This window comes from Phalangium opilio, unplaced genomic scaffold (genome assembly GCF_054372755.1).
Source record: "Phalangium opilio isolate 3A_F unplaced genomic scaffold, DU_Popi_V2 ptg000230l_1, whole genome shotgun sequence".
Taxonomy (NCBI): Eukaryota; Metazoa; Arthropoda; class Arachnida; order Opiliones; family Phalangiidae; genus Phalangium; species Phalangium opilio.
Genome location: NW_028324221.1, coordinates 601826 through 620541, shown reverse-complemented (window position 1 = coordinate 620541; position 18716 = coordinate 601826). Strand labels below are relative to the sequence as shown.

Sequence of the window (18716 nt, the reverse complement as noted above, 5' to 3'; positions counted from 1 at the left end):
AATGGTGGGGTTTGAAGCCAAATATTGCAGATTGGTGTCTATGTGGTATAGACGAAAGACCAGTAGATGGTGGTGTTAGAAGCCAATGTTGCAGATTGGTGTCTATGTGGTAAAGACGAAAGACCAGTAGATGGTGGTGTTAGAAGCCAATGTTGCAGATTGGTGTCTATGTGGTTTAGACGAAAGACGAAGAACAGAAGATGGTGGTGCTTGGAAGCCAGCAAGTACAAACTAGTGTCCATGTGGAGTGGACGAAATCAAAAACTGGTGGTGTGGGAACTCAAGTAGAATAGCCAGCGGAGACAATCACAATTTTCCAAATTTCCGTGAACTGTCAATGCAGTCCGGAAATTGGGAACACGTTTGCTCCGAAACGCAAACTGCGAACGCGGTCACGTGGGGTGTGACAGACCGACACAAACACAAACAGACAGACAACCCATACGTCCAGTGTAATACCTCTCCGTGACGTCATCGTCACTCGGAGAGGTAAAAATAGGTCGAGTATTGATGTTAATAGAGACGGAGCAGAGGAGTCGAATTATGATAAATAACAAATGCAGTTTGTTGTGTCACTGTCTCAGTTAGAGAGGTAACGGTTGGTTAGTGCGAAACTATCGTTTGTGTGATAGGTTGTGTTTCCCTTTTCTGGGCACATTCGCGTTGTTGGTACACAATAGAGTAATATCGGTTACGGGGAGGGTGACATTAAACTCCGCCCATTCGCCCTTTTGGCGGCAGAATTTAACATGAGCTCTGTAGCCACCAGAAGGTGACTCCATCTTGTGGCTTGTTAATTTCATTAGCAGAAAAACCAATGACGTCTCAACCCTCTCAGCAAATATAACACTATTAGAAAGATATTTTCAATCCGCGGCCATCTTTGAAATTTCCACACCTCTGTTCATACTCCTTGGGTGTTTTCAATTTCTTTTCTTAAAGAATTAAGAAGTTGAAACTATATATTTTATTGGCGGTGTATTTAAATATTTTTTACCGTCGCGAAACACCACAATGATAAGAAAAATATTTTTAAAACATAATCAGATGAATTTGAGTTATAAAGGACTAAAATCCTCTGCATAACTAGGAGTAATGGAGTGAATTTTTACCAATGTCCAGAAAAGATTAACTTAAGCGGGATTGTTTCATATTTGAATAAAAATACTGTTTCCACTAATGGGTTATACTCCTTGTTTGTGTAAGAGTAGTGTAGCTGTAGAGTATAATCATGATAAAAGCTTAAATTGAACTGACATTTTTCAATCCTCTTGATTTATTATTAATAAGAATATTACACATTTATTCTTTGTTAAAAATATTTTATGAGCTTTGATTCTAAAATTGCTTTAGAAAAATCCGAACTGTTGGGCAGGGTTAAAAATGACAATTTTAAGCAAATTGTAGAGATTAAAATTGATATTTATGTTTTGAATAAGACTAAAGCTTCCACTATTGTGTTTACACTCCTAGTTTGTTTGACTTAAAACCATCTAGCTTTTACAGTTCGAAAAAAAATCACAAAAATGATATTTTTTCAAATCTAATGAGATAACGCCCACCTAGTTGAAAATTGACCTTTTTAGTCCGCGGGAGCCATTCTTAATGCGAATTTCTATGCTAGTAGGTTGTCAATTAAACTACCGGTATATTATTGTTGTTGGAAGTTGGAGATTAAGTGAAATTAAGTGGTTGTAAAGAGCCAGCAGGTTTTTGCCGCTTCTTTTTGTGAGTATTAAACTTTTTGTATGCAAAATGGAGGAAGACAATGTTGAGAGTAAGGAGGAAATGCGAAAGCGTAAAGCTAGGGAAAGGATGAGGGCAAAAAGGTCGAATCCAGAGTTTAAAAAGAGAGAAAATGAAAGGAGACGAGTTTTAGCAGCTCAGAAAAAAAGCTAAGGGTGAAGGTAGCGGTGCTAGAACGTCCAGTCCTAATATGTTTGATAGTTACATGGCGTCGCCAGTTGGCCACGGTAGTTCAGGATCAGATCGCTCTTTTGTAAACCCAGAGCTGGTTACTGACGATGAACCTATGAATTTAGTTAGTAATAATGCTAATAGTTCGACAATGGTAGCGAACGATGAACAATTATCTTGTACGTCTCATGGTAATGTGTATACGTTAGAGAGAATGAGAATTTTGAGACAGAATGAAGAGTATAGAATGAAAGAGGCACGATCAAGGGCCAAAAAGCGGAAGAATGAGTCATATCGTGAAAGGGAACCCCAAGTTGGTATACTGACCAAGAGAGTTAATAGGCTGGATGAATGGTATAGAGCAAGCGAAAGAGTTAAGAACCAGTTAAGTATGGATAATAAACGGCAAGATTTAGAGTACGTTGAAACTGAACGTGTTAGAAATCAGTTTGCTATGGCTAATAAACGCCAAGATTTGGAGTACGTTGAAACTGAGCGTGTTAAAAATCAGTTGAGTAAGGCTGCCAGGCGTGAAAATTTAAATGTTAGAAACCCAGAGCGTTCTATAAATTGATTGTCTATGGCTGAAAGGAGGACAAATCCTTTGTTTATAGAGCAGATTTATTTTGGAAGTATTTAAGAAGGTCCAACGTGGCCATGTGAAGGGTGCTCAGGTCTTTTTTTAAAGCATTGGGTAGCTTTGTTAAGTCTACAGTGCTTTTGGCAGTTCCTGGGATTCACGGTCGTGAATTAAGTGACGAAGTATTTTTATGTAGTACTGGTAATAAAGCTTTGAAAAAGAACGAAATCCCCAAGTTTTCCAGAGAAAATCGATTTGAATTCCCTGAAATTCCGGCAGAACTAGTTAATTTATCTAATTTGGAGGAAAGAATGATTTCACCAAGAATACCTTTTATGCAAATAAGGTTAGGTTGTGATCAACAAAGAGGGATTAAGGGAAACGTGGTCAACGTTCCTATAAATGTAGAGTCTACAGTGTCAGTGTTACCACGGTTACCTCGTGAAACAGATACTATTCAAATTGTGTTTATGAGGAGAATGCAATATAATACATCCTATTTGTATGAAACTGTTAGGCCAAAAAAAATGCACGAAGCTCTTACGGTTTTGGTGGAAACACCGTTGTATATTAAGCATGGAATATCTGTAAGAGTCGATATATTGGATCCAATTCCAGAAGAACTTGAATTTATTGTTGACGAAAATGACCGTAAGTTAAACCAAGGTGATACATTAAGGGAAGACCCAGTAGGGCCAGTGAATTTAGAGAATGATAATGATAGCGATGATCTGTTGAATGAGCTTAACGAAGTTAATTCAGTCCCTGTTGGGAATCAAGACACGTTGTTAGTGTCACTGTCTGATTTTTTACCAACTAATACCATGCATGTTAAATTTGCATATTTTGACCACCGTTTTCGGGCCCTTCTTAAAGCTTTGCAAAAACTAGGTCCCCTTGGTGTTATTGAAGATTATTACTTTAGAGTTGATATACAGCAAAGGGGGTCTCCCCATCAACATGGGTTGATATGGATTAAAGATGCACCTAAGCTCAAAGATGATTTGTCGAACGTTAAAGAGGTAGAGGTCTTTATTGATAAAATTATTTCTGGGGATTTGTTGACGTCTTTGCAAATGCACAAGCACACGACAACGTGTAAGAAAAAGGTAAATAACAGTTCAGTTTGTCGTTTTGGAATTCCATTTCCTCCCATGCCTAGAACTATTGTTTATGATCCGAGTTTAAGAGAACCCTGTACTCTTGACGAAGAACTGAAATGTAAGAGGAATTCCAAAAAATTGAATGAACTTTTGCAATCGAAAGAAGAGGAATTTTGGGTAGATAGTTTCGAGGAGTTGTTGGCAAAGTTGCGAATGAGTGAAGAGGAATATATTAAGGCAGTTACGTATGACATAAAAAAGAAAGTTGTTTTATTGAAAAGACACCCTAAAGATACTAGGGTTAATCCGTACAACCCGTGCAATTTGCGCCTTTGGCAAGCGAATATGGACATTCAGTTTGTACTTGATCCTTACGCTCTGGTTATGTATATTGTGTCTTATAGGAAATCTCAGCGTGGCATGTCAATACTTTTGCGTGAAGCTGCTAAACGAGCACAGTCAGATAAATGTACGGTAAAGCAAAAGTTGAAAGTGATAGGAAATCAGTTTTTGAATGCGCACGAGGTAAGCGCGCAAGAAGCGGCATATAGTGTTTTACAAATTCCAGTCTCTAGATGTAGTCGGCCTATATTTACGTTAATACAAATTTGCCCGAAAATGGAGTCCATATTCTCAAAAGCAAAAGTGAGCTTGAATAGTTGTCAGAAGATAGTATGAACGTTTTCGCTTCTGGAATGTTCGATCATTATGTTCAAAGGCCAGATGATTTAGAGGCCTTAGCTCAATTTGCGACGTGGTACGAGTTTTCCAAAAGTCGTAGAGTTGCGAAAACCCAAAGTCATAATGACGACAGTGAAAATCTTGAAGTTGAATGTGATAAATGGTTGAAACTGAAAAATGATTCAGGTTTTATTAGAAAACTTGGTCATTCTAAAATTATGCGGTATCGGAGATTCAATTTAGTGAAAGAACCCGAATAGTATTATCGTGACCAAATAATGTTGTTCTTGCCTTGGCGCGATGAGAGTAGGGACATTTTGACAAAGGATCTGAAATCGGAGTATGAACTTAAACTTGAGATTATAAAGGAATGTAGAAAAGAATTTAATAACGAAATTGACGAAGCGGCCATTGAACAGGCTGTCCGAGATTTCGAAAGTGAAGCTATTGAAGCTGATCTTACTAATATTCAGGCTGAATTGGAACATCGAAATGAAATAGATAGATCTTTAATTGTTGAAGATTCTGAATTTCTAATTAATACAGTTCAGGAGTCTATAGGAAATATTACCCGTGATATTCTTGATGGTAATGCGAAAAGAAGTATTGCTCCGTCAGTGACGTTAGTCAATGATTCTGAGCACAATGTACTTGTTAGAATGCTGAATGTGAAACAAAAAGAAATATTTTATGAAGTTCTGCATCATTTAAAATGCAAGGAAACGCCTTTACGGCTATTTGTTACCGGTGGCGCTGGTGTTGGAAAAAGCGTTTTGATAAGTGCCATATTTGAATCTATTACTAGATTTTACAATAAGCAGCCAGGGTCTAATCCCTCGGAAGTTAAAGTTTTGCGATGCGCACCTACGGGCAAGGCTGCCTTTAATATAGGTGGCGCTACTTTGCATAGTACCTTTTGTCTACCCGTTAGTCAATTTGCCGGGAATATTTCCAGGCTAGAAAGTGAAACTCTTCACAATTGTAGATTGATGTATGGTCAAGTGAAATTGGTAATTATTGACGAAATATCAATGGTTGGAGCCAAGGCTTTTAATCGAGTTAACTCGAGATTGCAAGAGATAATGGGTTGTCCAGATTATTTCGGTGGTGTATCTGTACTGTTAGTTGGAGATTTTAACCAACTTAGACCAGTGCGCGATCATTTCGCTTTTAAAGGTCAAAGTGATACTGACAATCCCTATGCGGCTTTAATTGGTAACCCAATATGGGAAGAATTCCAGTTTGCAGAGCTTGAAGAAATTATGAGGCAAAAAGATGACAAAAGATTTGCGGAAGCTTTGAACAGAATGGCTGTGGGAAGTATGAATCAGGATGATATTGACTTTTTTGTAAGTTTAGAAATGAATAGAGAGCGTGTACCGCCAAAAGAAGCGATACAACTTTTCCCTACTAACGTTGAAGTGAACCAATTTAACGAAGACATGCTTTTAAACATGAATACGGAAAAGTCTATTTCCGTTTCAGTAGATGTTGAAAATGGTGATCTTACTAGCGAAGTTAGAAATAACATTCTTTCTCAAGTTCAAACGTTGGTAACGTCTGATACGTATGGTCTGCCTAAAGAATTAACGCTCGCTTGTGGCGCCAGATACATGATGACTAACAATTTTGATACGTCTGACGGACTTGCAAATGGGGCAACAGATTGGTTAAGAACAATAGGGTACTGCACAAATAGGCTCGGTGAACAAATTCCGTTTAGGATTTGGATTGAGTTTGCTGATGCTTATGTTGGAAAGTTGTTGAGACAAAAGAGTCATGGGTTATACGAGCAGAATAACTTTAACAGGATTTGGACTCCTGTCGAGAAAGTTACTAAGGCATTCAGTAGAAAATGGAGGCAAAATAATGTTTCGGTCTCTAGGAAACAGTTTCCTTTGGTCATTTCTGAGGCTATTACGATACACAAGAGACAAGGTGATACGTATTCGTCTGTAGTAGTGCATTGTAATCAAAGAAAGAAATAAGAGAGAGCTCATTTATACGTTGCTTGTAGTAGAGCGAGAAACGCCTCTGGTTTGTATATTGAGGGTAAATTTCAAGTATACAAATGGAACTTCAAAGATTACGAGCTACGAAGAGTATTGCGTTACCGTTCTTGAACGAACCGGTTTATATTTATGTTCACAATGTGCAGTCCTTAAACGCACATTTGGAAGATATTTTAGCCGACACCTTAATAAGAAATGCCCAGTTATTATGCTTTGTTGAAACGTGGAAGAAAGAAAATGATGAGTTTCATGTGCCATCCTTTATTGAAGTGGGTGGTATTTATCTGCCAAGAACGGCATGTAGAATTGCATTTGGTTCTTCCATTTATTTAAAAGATACACCAGAATAGGTAGTTAACGATTTGAATAATAGGGTTTTACGAACCGATAGACCTTTCAGAAATTCGCATGTGGAACGTTGCTGGTTGGATGTTTCCATTGAAAATGAACCGATGACTATTGTTTTGTTGTATAAAACGCCCGGAGCTAGTTTGAGATCAGTTTTTGAGGATTTTAATCCTTTATTCGATATTAGATATGATGCGTCTGTTCCAACAGTTGTAGTTGGAGCTTTTAATATAAATTTTTTAAAAAGTAAAACGGCACTGAAGATGTTCTTTGATTCCTTTAACATATCTCTTCTGCCGGGCCTTGAAGAGAAAGTTTCAACAGACTATCATTGCCAGTTAGATTTAGCGTTCGGAAACAAGCTTTTCCGAGACAGATATGAAGTCTGTTATATAGAAACGTACTATTCGTATCATAAAGGTATATGCTTTTTAAAAAATAATATTGGCTCGGCGACCACTTCCAGTAGTCATAATATTGGCTCGACGACCCCTTCCCGCAGTCATGACATTGGCTTGACGACCACTTCCCGCAGTCTTAATGATGGCTCGACGACCACTTCAGGTAGTCATAATATTGGCTCGACGACCACTTCCGGTAGTCATAATATTGGCTCGACGACCACTTCCGGTAGTCATAATATTAGCTCGACGACCCCTTCCCGCAGAGGACCACTTCCGGTGGTCATAATATTGGCTCGACGAACACTTCCGGTAGTCATAATATTGGCTCGACGACCCCTTCCCGCAGAGGACCACTTCCGGTGGTCATAATATTGGCTCGAGGACCACTTTCGGTAGTCATAATATTGGCTCGAGGACCACTTTCGGTAGTCATAATATTGGCTCGAGGACCACTTTCGGTAGTCATAATATTGGCTCGAGGACCACTTCCGGTAGTCATAATATTGGCTCGAGGACCACTGCCGGTAGTCATAATGTTGGCTCTAGGACCACTTCCCGTAGTCATAATGTTGGTTTTATGATAACTTCGATAATAACCCTGTACGGATGCAATTTTTAATGATGATATATTTACTATAGTCGTGGTCGTGAGAAGATTGCAAAACGATTCTCCCATGGGGGTTGAAAATCGGTTCTATTGACCTTTTGTAGGAAAAGCATTCTAATAGTAAATGAGATTTGCTTTAAATCATTATTCTGGAACTTTGCCTTCAATTTGTAACATGGTCATTCGACTTTCATTTGTTACGTCAATTTCAGAAGACCATACTCCGGCAAGGACTTGCCCGTACGAAATGTTTTATGGACTTGCATTTTCTTGAACATCTGAGATTAGCATTAGTAATCTGATGTAACTTATTATTGCAAAAAAACGTTCTACAAAAATGTCTTTAAAGAGTTTTATCGATTAATGTTTATCGTGGACGAAGGAATTCCACTGACAAGAACGTTTTTTATTAATATATAAAATATAATTATTATATTTAGACATGGTTGGGGTATATTTATATATCTATATATCCATATATAAACAGCTAGTTTAAAAGGGTCAAAAGGTAAAAGAATGAAAAATTAAAAAATAAACACTGCAGTTAAAAACCAAAAGATTTTCTAGTCCCGTAAGAATAGGAACGTCCATGACATAAAAATTTCATATAAAAGCGACGAAGATCAAAATAAAGTTTAGACAAAAAGTTGAAGTTCCGCAATTGCAGTCGCACGTATTTACGGCTCGGGATATAGTCATGTCGGAGTCAAAGAGTGTTTCGGATATAGAGAAGGAGTTACTTGCAAGTGAGAAGTTATAAAATATGTTTTTCGAGTGGCAGTGAACTTTCTTTTTAAATTAGCATTTGACTTAGCCCTTGTTACATTTATTTTTTTTTGCCAATATAGTAAAGTAAACTGCCCTTCGATATTTTCGGTATATTAAATAATTTAACATTGATTAAATTGTGTCCTAGTTGAAAAGATTTCTAGAGATACTGCAAGACTTATGTCTGATAACGTTGCCAACTCAAAAGACGATTTCGTCTTAGGGGTAAAAAACTACCTTTGAGCCTCTGAATAATTGCAATTTGTACATGTTGGAGCGAAGTGACTAGCTCATCGTCTTATTTGAATTTTTGTGTCTCTCATATAAGTTATTGTTTTGCAGAATTCAACAACGGTTGATCGTTCCGCCAGACACATTGCTCCTGTTATCAATGAAAGTATTATTGCTAGTGGAATAATGACCTCCTACACAATGCAAAGAGAAAAATATTTGTTTGAAATGGAAAAAAAGTTCAGTGCGGCCTTCACTTCGTCCATAAAGCGCAGACATGTCATAATGAGGTATTAAACGGTTATAGTGTACGTGGTAACCATGTTATAAGAGAGTTTTTCCTACTATGGCAGATTAAAATTTGATGGTTTTATGGGATTCTGGGGCCGTATTCTGCAGAAAAAGTATGCTCCTCCCCCGGACTTAAGCTCGCTGATTGGTCGGTCAGGATCGAACTTAGGGCTTTTCATTGGCGGTGGCGGTTTTGGGGCAAATCTCACTTAATACTTGTGATAGGTTGAAATTTTCGAGCAGACGACATCGACACGTGTTAAAATATACACCAAATTCAAAGTAGTAATTTTAGAACTCGGCAAACCGTTCAGCACCATGAATCGGTTAATTGACCGGTTTTTTTGCTTTCCTTTTTTTCACCGGAACTTAGCAGACTACACTTCGTCGTTGCTAATGGCGGTAATGGCAGGTAATGGATTATATTGTTCTTGGTGTTGTTGACTTTAGAAAGAAAGACGACTAAATTATTGTTTTAAATACTGTTAGTTTACAAAATATAAGGGTTTGCGTTGTTATAATTTAAAAAATATGCCTTTGTTTTGTGGGAAAATAAAGTCGAACTCTGCCCGAAGTCGAAAAGGATTTACACCGAGGCTTATGACGAAGAAAGTCCTCTGTAGACTGTAGTAAGTAGTAAAGAAAGATTTTATTGTTTCTGTTATTGACTTATTGTTTGGTTCTGTAAGATAAGTTTCAAGCAACAGAGGCACGCTAGTAAATTATTGGAACATGAAATGAGGCACCATCCCATAGCGAAGGTATTTCGTCATTCATTGGCCATGACCAAGATAATTGTGTTTTGATACAAATATGATTGCCTAATCCTTATGGGTCATGAAAGCCTGATTCGTTATACTTATAATATATATACCATGACTGTCACAGCCATCTTCCCTGGCACTTGGCACCATGAAGTGTACCTATTTTATAATCAAAGCACCAACAGCGAAAGAAATACTTCTACCTTTTATTTAGCAACTGTTGCATTAATGTTCAACTGGTAAATAATGTTGCACACATGTCTAACAAATAGAAATATTCATATGCTTTTCTTTTATTATAGATTTGTGGTAATGACATTTCTATCATTGACACTGGCAATGGCAATGGAGAATTATCTAGGGTGGGCACTTCCTCTAAGGATATCTGCCAACATTGAAGTGTTGTAATCAACTTGCATATTAAGGTATTAACACTTTTATTAGTTGAGCATGCTTTACTCTAAGGTTTCCCTTTAAAGAGAAGGCTGGCATAGTTGTTGCAAGTATAAACTACCAACGAATATGTGATTTGCGCCTATACAAATATGAGGTGAGCTCTTTAAAGGTTTGGATTAGATAAACAAATCAAACTTAACTAATTATTATTATGGTAATAAAGAATCAATTATAGGAAAATAAGTAATGGAGAGGAACCAATGTCGAGACTGAATGAGCTGTTACTAAAAACAGTTTAGCAACATTATTTAAATGAAACTTGAGTTTATTTTGACTTTATCACATAGGATTCTCGATGTAAATTAGTTTCGTATTTTCAATGTCTATAAGACCATTTTATTAGACGGCCACTAAATGCACATCTATGGTATTATTATCTGATGTAGGCAAATGTATGAGTCTGTTGGAATGGTATTTGGATGAAGGAACTGGCATTCATGTGCATATGTTCTTGAGCATTGTTGTTTATGAATTATCATTATAAGATTGTATTAATATAGGACCAATGGAAATCATGTATCAAACCTAAAATCCTATATATGGAAAAAAGGCTTTTATTGATCATCTTTGTAGTTTTCAATTGCACATTTCAACAAGTCACGAAGCATTACTGAAACAAAATATTTAAAATGACCTTCATTTTGCATATTCTATTCTTAAAACGTACGTGTCTCAATTTAAACTTTAGTTATTGATATATTCGCTACTACCCCTTTATTGTTAAATCACAATTAAAAAATGCGCCACTATAGGAACTAGTAAGCCTATTGGTGATTCTACGGTTATATTTTTATCTCAGTGATCCGTCTTTAATGTTTCGAGTACCCCTATGTATTTAAGGGAAGATGCCACGCAAAAATTAATTAAGACAATAAAACTGTAACATTTTAATGGGTAGGAAATAGGGGGTCAACATATTCTTGTGTTTCATTATTATTTCTCCAACAGTTCCATAATAGTTGGACATTTACCAACTACATATTTACATACATTGCTGGAGAATATCCGAATTCGAGTATAAGATAGCTAACAATTTACGGCATCCTGACAAATGTCAAGTTCAAAACTGGGAATAGAGGTACATTTTAGGAGTTCATGGACGTTTTACCGCTCTCCATTGTCGAAGCAGTCTTCTTTCATATATTGCCTTTCAAGATGCTCAACATCTTCTTGATCTCTTCCAACCAACAATCTTCCTCGTTGACATCATTTAACCTATCTGTGATCCCTGATGTTTTATCCAGCTGTGTGGTGTTTTGACAGTGAATGAAGTTATTAAAGTACATTGTCCCTGTATTTCTATCTTTAATTTGCTAAAATAAACCTGTTAGTAACAGAAGAAAATGAAGAGAAATTCCTACTATAGAGGTCAAAAGTAGTTCCCATTCGGGTTCATGTCAAACACGTCATTACCACAAATCTATAATAAAAGAAAAGCATATGAATATTTCTATTTGTTAGACATGTGTGCAACATTATTTACCAGTTGAACATTAATGCAATAGTTGCTTAATAAAAGGTAGAAGTATTTCTTTCGCTGTTGGTGCTTTGATTATAAAATAGGTATTATAAGTATAACGAATCAGGCTTTCATGACCCATAAGGATTAGGCAATCATATTTGTATCAAAACACAATTATCTTGGTCATGGCCAATGAATGACGAAATACCCTCGCTATGGTATGGTGCCTCATTTCATGTTCCAATCATTTACTAGCGTGCCTCTGTTGCTTGAAACTTATCTTACAGAACCAAACAATAAGTAAATAACAGAAACAATAAAATCTTTCTTTACTACTTACTACAGTCTACAGAGGACTTTCTTCGTTATAAGCCTCGGTGTAAATCCTTTTCGACTTCTAGCAGAGTTCGACTTTATTTTCCCACAAAACAAAGGCATATTTTTTAAATTATAACAACGCAAACCCTTATATTTTGTAAACTAACAGTATTTAAAACAATAATTTAGTCGTCTTTCTTTCTAAAGTCAACAACACCAAGAACAATATAATCCATTACCTGCCATTACCGCCATTAGCAACGACGAAGTGTAGTCTGCTAAGTTCCGGTGAAAAAAAGGAAAGCAAAAAAACCGGTCAATTAACCGATTCATGGTGCTGAACGGTTTGCCGAGTTCTAAAATTACTACTTTGAATTTGGTGTATATTTTAACACGTGTCGATGTCGTCTGCTCGAAAATTTCAACCTATCACAAGTATTAAGTGAGATTTGCCCCAAAACCGCCACCGCCAATGAAAAGCCCTAAGTTCGATCCTGACCGACCAATCAGCGAGCTTAAGTCCGGGGGAGGAGCATACTTTTTCTACAGAATACGGCCCCTGTTTCCTTAAGGTATGTTCGTAATCCGTAAGGTTGTCTTAAAGATTATATTACTTTCAAAATGGAAGGGCCTATCTTTAATTTAATTTTAAACTTAACTGGACATTTGCATCCTCTTTTTAGCCACAAGTCGTTGTAAAGCACTGGAAGATTGTAACAAGCATTTGCATGCATGCATGAAAGAACTTGAGGAGAAGAGGCGCGATAATATCGCTCGCGATTTTCCCGAAAATATCAGGAACGTCGTTGGTACGGTCCATTGGTACAAGGAACCTCGAAGTAGGAACCTTTTCTTGGACGAGAAGTTTGAAAACCTTCTTCAAATTAGTTCTTCCGCGTCAACAATTTTGGTAATTTTAGTATTATTTCATTTTATTACCCAAACATATTATGTTGGAACAGATAAATATTTTATGGTTTCAAGGTTTCCAAAAACAAAAGTATTTTAATATTAATTTAATAACGTTTTTTATTACACAGAAAATGGAAGGAGAACTAAAAAAAGGACAAAAACAACGTGGCCATCCATATAAACGCGCTTATTGATCTGACATTTAAAAAGTGAAATAATAAAAAAATATTCAAGCATATAGTGATTTTGACGTATCATTTTGCTCGGCATCTACTGGTAATCGTGGCGTTTTAATTTCTATTAGAAAATTGGTCTCCGTATTTAGCCTAGGTTGGTTATGTGCTATGAAGAGTTAAAAGTAGTCTATTTATTTACCTACTCGATGGCCTACCAACCATTGAGAGGGACTCTCCGACCCCCTCTTCTTTTTTACCCACTCTACAAAGACCAGGAGAATCTTCTTTTAAGTAGACTTACTCAAAAAGGGGTGAAAGCCGAAACCTATTTTCCTAGAAAATGGGTTTCAAAAGCTCAGTAGATCATTATCATAACCAAGTCAATAAAAAGATCTACAGAATTGTCACAGGGAGTAGAAGGTAGGGGCAGAAAATGTCGCTTTAAAAACCACGTGATCATCTCAGGGAGGAGGGGGCGGGTTTCCGGCTTAGCGTTACTGGAAGCTAGCTTTAGACCCAAAACGTGCCTGACCTGCTACGACCCCCTTAGCTTTAAGAGTAAATGCACCTCTTTTAAAACTGTTATAGGTTATAGCTTCCGCTCCGTTACTTAATTCTCTCTGGTGTTATCGCACCGAGCATATTTTTCACCGTGATCTATCGTTTAAAAAAAGCGTTCAAATAAATAATATTTTCTCTTGTTTAACCTTTAACCGCTTTGCCGTTCATTTTCGTAAAAAAACCAATATTTCGTCTAATTTCGTGAAAGATTGCCAGTGCGTGGTCGAATTTTATTGCTTCGAGACGCGTTAATGCCGAGTTTATTTGTGATTTGAATTAGTGTTGCGCCTTGACAACGACAGTATTTATAATACCTTGCTTCTTTCAGTCAAATTGTAAGTGCTTGATTATGTTTAATCACTTATTGGTATGGGAATCCCATACATTGATGTATTTATACCCGAGTCTGTCTTAAATGTTTTTAAGCTCTAGCTGGTGGAGAAGGGGGATGTTAAAAATAATTAATCAATGGTGACATGATCTAGGTATTTCGCTAATACAGCCCGAGATTTGTGATGCTCGCGCTCACCGTAGTATTAGGCTTATGCATGTAAAATAATTACGGGTCAGTGGGATACTTATTGTTTCTATTGTTGTCAGATCTTACCTTAACCGAATTTAATCTATTTAGAATATCTTAGTTTTCGTAACCATGTAAGATATTAGATAAATTCATTTCGTATAACGCTTTAGATGGCTCAAAGACCTTCAAAATTTTGTGCTAAATTTAATCCGTGGAATGTACTTCAACGAGTAGCTGGATCGCCTGCTTCATCATGGCCAAAACCAATTTCACGATTATTTTTTAAGACAAAAATAATACATCCAAATCAAATTTCAATGATCTCTGCTTTCGGTTATTTAAACGGCATTCCATCGAATGTGATTGTGGAATGTTTGGAGTACAATAAAGTTGCCGGCATCTACAATAACTTAGAAAAAACTATCAACCTTTTCTACGACTTATGGGAAGGGAGTCCGGATGCTTGTGGCGCATTTGGGAGCTACCCAACTCAAAAACAAAAATATTGCTTTCTTAACGGAAACAAGTACTTCTTTATGTCAATATTTCAATCATAAGTCTGTTCCTTACGATTAATGAATTAACTTAAAACATTTAGAATTTTCTCAACGTGATTTGATTGAGAAAGGAACCGTTTTTGGGATTGATTATGTTCCGACAGTTGGAGAGTAAGTGCATGTACATGCGGGAACACATGTCGTGGTTGTAACGAACTATTGCCATGTGTAACATATTTAGTGCACCAATGAATAAAACAACTGAAATAAGCCTAGTAAGTGATTCATCGGATGAAGTGGATGATGGTAATGATGAGGATCTCTCCCAATGTCTAATCTCTTATGAAATACACGAGTATTTTAAAGACCTCGTGGATGAAATAATTTAAGAACGTCTCCGTGTAATATCGTGTTACTACTAGATATTCAAAAATGGATTATATGTACTTTTAAACGTTCCAAGGCTTAGAAGAGTTCATATAAATACTTGTTTTAAATTTCAGGATTGCAGCTATTACAATGTGCGTCATGAATGAAGACATTTTTATGGAAAATTAATAAGAAATAAAGGAATTGCCCGGACTGAGAGTTATTATTTCGGTTATTCCAACTCCTTTGCGCAAATGTCAAGGGTTATTGATATTTTCCCTAACAAAAAGGGTTTACGTTATCTCAAATATATATATGTCTTCGAATATCCATACAATATAGTGAGCAATAATAAGAAAGCGTTGAAAATATCGCTAATATTTGCCAACAAGTCTAATTCTTCGATAATCGTTAATTTATTAATGGAGTTGAGAGTAGGCAAAAATGTATATTAAAGTTGAACCTATTGGGATCTAGATTAATGGCGGATGTTAGTCTCGACGTTTTCATTGGATACTTAAGGTTCTATAATTTTCTCGACTCGGAGAGGTAATATTTTGGTTTTCCCAACTTGTTATGTCTAATCACGGTGGTCAAAAGATGCATCTACCAGGGCTCGAACCTGGGACCTTCCGCGTGTAAAGCGGACTAGATAACCACTACACCATAGATGCTTGGTCATTCTAAGTTTTCCAAGAGATCTAGCTTATTATTATGTCCAATCACGATGGTCGAAACATGTATCTATCAGAACTCGAACCTAAGATCTTCCGCGTGTAAAGCAGACTAGATAACCACTACACCATAGATACTTGGTTATTCAGAGTTTTCCAAGAGATCTAGCTTATTATTATGTCCAATCACGATGGTCAAAACATGTATCTACCAGGGCTTGAACCTGGATCTTTCCGCGTGTGAAGCGGACGAGATAACCACTACACCATCTATACTTGGATATTCTGAGTTTTCGAAGAGATCTACCTTATTATTAAGTCTAATCACGATGGTCAAAACATGTATCAACCAGGGCGCGAACCTGGGACCGTTTGCGTGTTAGGCGGACGTGATAACCACTAAACCATAGATACGTTGTCAAACAGAGTTTTGCAAGAGATCTAGCTTATTATTATGTCCAATCACGATGGTCAAAACATGCATCTACCAGGGCTCGAACTTGGGACCTTCCGCGTGTAAAGCGGACTAGATAACCACTACACCATAGATGCTTGGTTATTCTGAGTTTTCCAAGAGATCTAGCTTATTATTATGTCCAATCACGATGGTCAAAACATGTATCTATCAGAACTCGAACCTGAGATCTTCCGCGTGTAAAGCGGACGTGATAACCACTACAACAAAGATACTTGGCTATTCTGAGTTTTCGAAGAGATCTATCCTATAATTATGTCTAATCACGGTGGTCAAAAGATGCATCTACCAGGGTTCGAACCTGGGACCTTCCGCGTGTTAGGCGGACGTGATAACCACTACACCATAGATACTTGGTTGTTCTAACTTTTCCAAGAGATCTAGCTTATTATTATATCAAATCACGATGGTCAAAACATGTATCTACCAGGGCGCGAACCTGGGACCGTTCGCGTGTTAGGCGGACGTGATAACCACTAAACCATAGATACGTTGTCAAACAGAGTTTTCCAAGAGATCTAGCTTATTATTAAGTCCAATCACGATGGTCAAAACATGTATCTATCAGAACTCGAACCTGAGATCTTCCGCGTGTTAGGCGGACGTGATACCCACTACACCATAGATACTTCGTTATTCTGAGTTTTCCAAGAGATCTAGCTTATTATTATATCAAATCACGATGGTCAAAACATGTATCTATCAGAACTCGAACCTGAGATCTTCCGCGTGTTAGGCGGACGTGATAAACACTACACCATAGATATTTGGTTATTCTTAGTTTTCCAAGAGATCTACTTTAATATTATGTCCAATCACGATGGTCAAAACATGTATCTACCAGGGCGTGAACCTGGGACCGTTTGCGTGTTAGGCGGACGTGATAACCACTAAACCATAGATACGTTGTCAAACAGAGTTTTCCAAGAGATCTAGCTTATTATTAAGTCCAATCACGATGGTCAAAACATGTATCTATCAGAACTCGAACCTGAGATCTTCCGCATGTTAGGCGGACGTGACAACCACTACAACAAAGATACTTGGCTATTCTGAGTTTTCGAAGAGATCTATCCTATTATTATGTCTAATCACGGTGGTCAAAAGATGCATCTACCAGGGCTCGAACCTGGGACCTTCCGCGTGTAAAGCGGACTAGATAACCACTACACCATAGATGCTTGGTCATTCTAAGTTTTCCAAGAGATCTAGCTTATTATTATGTCCAATCACGATGGTCGAAACATGTATCTATCAGAACTCGAACCTAAGATCTTCCGCGTGTAAAGCAGACTAGATAACCACTACACCATAGATACTTGGTTATTCAGAGTTTTCCAAGAGATCTAGCTTATTATTATGTCCAATCACGATGGTCAAAACATGTATCTACCAGGGCTTGAACCTGGATCTTTCCGCGTGTGAAGCGGACGAGATAACCACTACACCATCTATACTTGGATATTCTGAGTTTTCGAAGAGATCTACCTTATTATTAAGTCTAATCACGATGGTCAAAACATGTATCAACCAGGGCGCGAACCTGGGACCGTTTGCGTGTTAGGCGGACGTGATAACCACTAAACCATAGATACGTTGTCAAACAGAGTTTTGCAAGAGATCTAGCTTATTATTATGTCCAATCACGATGGTCAAAACATGCATCTACCAGGGCTCGAACCTGGGACCTTCCGCGTGTAAAGCGGACTAGATAACCACTACACCATAGATGCTTGGTTATTCTGAGTTTTCCAAGAGATCTAGCTTATTATTATGTCCAATCACGATGGTCAAAACATGTATCTATCAGAACTCGAACCTGAGATCTTCCGCGTGTAAAGCGGACGTGATAACCACTACAACAAAGATACTTGGCTATTCTGAGTTTTCGAAGAGATCTATCCTATAATTTTGTCTAATCACGGTGGTCAAAAGATGCATCTACCAGGGTTCGAACCTGGGACCTTCCGCGTGTTAGGCGGACGTGATAACCACTACACCATAGATACTTGGTTGTTCTAACTTTTCCAAGAGATCTAGCTTATTATTATATCAAATCACGATGGTCAAAACATGTATCTACCAGGGCGCGAACCTGGGACCGTTCGCGTGTTAGGCGGACGTGATAACCACTTAACCATAGATACGTTGTCAAACAGAGTTTTCCAAGAGATCTAGCTTATTATTAAGTCCAATCACGATGGTCAAAACATGTATCTATCAGAACTCGAACCTGAGATCTTCCGCGTGTTAGGCGGACGTGATACCCACTACACCATAGATACTTCGTTATTCTGAGTTTTCCAAGAGATCTAGCTTATTATTATGTCCAATCACGATGGTCAAAACATGTATTTACCAGCGCGCGAACCTGAGATCTTCCGCGTGTTAGGCGGACGTGATAAACACTACACCATAGATATTTGGTTATTCTTAGTTTTCCAAGAGATCTACTTTAATATTATGTCCAATCACGATGGTCAAAACATGTATCTACCAGGGCGTGAACCTGGGACCGTTTGCGTGTTAGGCGGACGTGATAACCACTAAACCATAGATACGTTGTCAAACAGAGTTTTCCAAGAGA

The 18716-nt window shown here is 37.5% G+C and overlaps 1 long non-coding RNA gene and 2 other non-coding genes across 6 annotated transcripts; 1 reads left to right on the top strand and 2 right to left on the bottom strand.

Annotated features, from left to right (window-relative positions):
* The first annotated feature begins 9365 nt into the window (after positions 1-9365).
* On the top strand, positions 9366-10370 carry LOC149613136 (uncharacterized). 4 transcript variants are annotated; one of them, XR_016376252.1, is made up of 4 exons: positions 9366-9571; positions 9632-9945; positions 10009-10131; positions 10326-10370. It is a non-coding gene; the product is annotated as an uncharacterized LOC149613136 (long non-coding RNA). The 4 variants fall into 4 exon arrangements; XR_016376255.1 differs by lacking the exon at positions 10326-10370 and adding an exon at positions 10191-10225; XR_016376253.1 differs by lacking the exon at positions 10326-10370 and adding an exon at positions 10186-10210.
* Positions 10371-16409: 6039 nt separating this feature from the next.
* On the bottom strand, positions 16410-16482 carry TRNAV-AAC (transfer RNA valine (anticodon AAC)). The gene has a single exon. It is a non-coding gene; the product is annotated as a tRNA-Val (tRNA).
* A 1583-nt stretch (positions 16483-18065) lies between these two features.
* Positions 18066-18138, bottom strand: TRNAV-AAC (transfer RNA valine (anticodon AAC)). Its single transcript has one exon. It is a non-coding gene; the product is annotated as a tRNA-Val (tRNA).
* Between the last annotated feature and the right edge of the window lie 578 nt (positions 18139-18716).